The sequence below is a fragment of the Malania oleifera genome, chromosome 9 (genome assembly GCF_029873635.1).
Source record: "Malania oleifera isolate guangnan ecotype guangnan chromosome 9, ASM2987363v1, whole genome shotgun sequence".
In the NCBI taxonomy this organism is placed as follows: domain Eukaryota; kingdom Viridiplantae; phylum Streptophyta; class Magnoliopsida; order Santalales; family Ximeniaceae; genus Malania; species Malania oleifera.
Genome location: NC_080425.1, coordinates 39,088,466 through 39,090,908, shown reverse-complemented (window position 1 = coordinate 39,090,908; position 2,443 = coordinate 39,088,466). Strand labels below are relative to the sequence as shown.

The 2,443-nt window shown below is 38.3% G+C and overlaps 1 pseudogene; it reads right to left on the bottom strand.

The window, feature by feature from the left end:
* Positions 1–853: 853 nt before the first annotated feature.
* Positions 854–972, bottom strand: LOC131165178 (5S ribosomal RNA; annotated as a pseudogene).
* Positions 973–2,443: the final 1,471 nt, after the last annotated feature.

Below are 2,443 nucleotides of genomic sequence, written 5' to 3'. Positions count from 1 at the left end.
GCCCAAGCTCTCTTAGTTGCAGAGTTCTAATGGAATTTGGTGTTTTAGTGCTGATATGATCTCTCTTAGTATTGGCATTCATTTTTTCCCATATAAACAACATTCACACCTATAGTTAATTATATTTTGGACTCCCGTTTCTATTTCTTGTGCCACCTCTCAGATGACTAAAGTATGTTCTCTCTCTCTCTCTCTCTCTCTCCGCATTTTGTGCAAAACTCCCAACAACAAACTATAGCGTTGTCTCAACGTCAAACTACTATAATTTTGACCTGAGTGGAATTAAGAGACCCATAACATATGCATGGAAAGCCCCAAATGAGCCCTACTACATTTTGATCATCTTTGCGCTTTCTTGTAATGGGAATGAAAATGTTGTGGCATGAAAAAGTTTTTAGAAAGGGTACAACACAAGGACTTCCTAATAGGTCATCCATCTTAGTACTAGTCTTGCCCAAACACGCTTAATTGTGATGTTTTGATGGGACTCAAAGCTTTAGTATTGGTATGCACATTTTTTTTTTGGGGTATAAATGACATTCATGCCTATAGGTAAATGACCTTAGAATGGCTGTAGCTCCTTCTTGTGTCCCCCTTTCTCATGACTAAATTACGTTCTTTCTATATATATATATATATCTCCCCTATCCCTTCTTATATTCCTCGAAAACCTCCCAGCAACAAGCTACGTTCTTATTTCAAATTCAAAATGCTATAAGTTTCGATCTTGGTGGAGTTACAAGACCAACATCATATGCACAGAAATCCGTAGATGAGCCCTACAATGTTTTGCTTATCTATGAACTTTCATGCAATGAGAACGAAAATGTCGCGACATGGAAAAATTTAAAAATGGATGCAACACGAAGACATCCTAGGAGGTCACCCATCCTAGTACTACTATCACCCAAGCATGCTTAGTGGTGGAGTTCTGATGGGATCTGGAGCATTAATATTGGCATGGTTACACCCAACATTAGCATTTATTTTTTTCCATATAAATGGCATTCACGCCAATAACCAATGTCTTTTGGATGCCTGTTGCTCCTTTTTGTACCACCCTCTCTTGTGACTAAATTAAAGTATCTCTCTCTCTCTCTCTCTCTCTCTCTCTCTCTCTCTCTCTCTCTCTCTCTCTCTCTCTCTCACGTTCCATGCAAACCTCTCAACAAGAATACATGGGCTTGTTGTAACTTCAAATTGCCATAACTTTCGATTGTGGTGGACTTAGAAGACCCACAACATATGCACGAAAATCCCCATATGAGCCCTACGATGTTTTGCTCGTCCCTACAATTTCATGTATGAAAACATCACAACATAAAAAAGTTTAAAAAAGAGGTGCAACATGAGGACTTCCTCGGAGGTCACCCATCCTAGTACTTCTCTCCCTCAAGCACGCTAAATTATTGAGTTTTGATCAAATCTAATGTATTTGTGCTAGTATGATCACACCCAACATTAACATTCATTTTTTTTTTACCATATAAATGACATTAACACTTATAGCCAATTGCCTTAGGAGGCCATCCATATTTGTATGATTCATGCCCAAATACGCTTAACTGCGGAGTTTTGATAGGATCTAGGGCATTAATGCTGGTATGATCGCACCCAACATTAGCATTCATTTTCTTTTATATACATGACATTCACACCTATAGCCAATTGTCTTTTGGATGCTAGTCACTCCTTGTGTCACCCGCTCTCTCTCTCTCTCTTCACGGAAACCTCCAGGCGACGAACTATGTTTTCGTCCAAACCTAAAATTACTAGAATTTCCAATAAAGGTTATAAGACCCATAATATATGCATGAAAAGCACTAGATGAACCCAACAAAGTTTTGCTCATCTTTGTCCTTTAGTGTAATGAAGAAGAAATGTACTAGCTAGAAAAAAAATTTAAAAATGGGTGCAAAACGAGGACTTTTGAGGAGGTCATCTATCCTAGTTCTACTCTCACCCAAGCATGTTTGACTTCAAAGTCCTAATAGGATCCAATGCATTAGTGCTAGTATGATTGCAACCAATATGTACAATTGTTTTTTTTTCCCCATATAAATGAAATTCACACCTATAGCAAATTGCCTTTTGGATGCCCATCACTCCTTCTTGTGCTGCCCTCTCTCTCTCTCTCTCTTGCTTTTCATGCGAACTTGTCGACAACAAGCTAGGTTCTTGTCCTAACTTCAAATTATCATAATTTCAATCCAGGTGTAGTTACAATACCCACAACATATGCACAGAAAACCCCAGATGAGCTCTACTACATTTTGCTCATCTTTGTGCTTTCTTGTAATGATAACAAAAATGTTATGACATGAAATTTTTTTTAAAAGGGGTGCAACATAAGGACTTCCTAGGAGGTCACCCATCCTACTATTACTTTCGTGCAAACACACTTAATTGCGAAGTTCTGACAAGTCTGTATGCATTAGTGCTG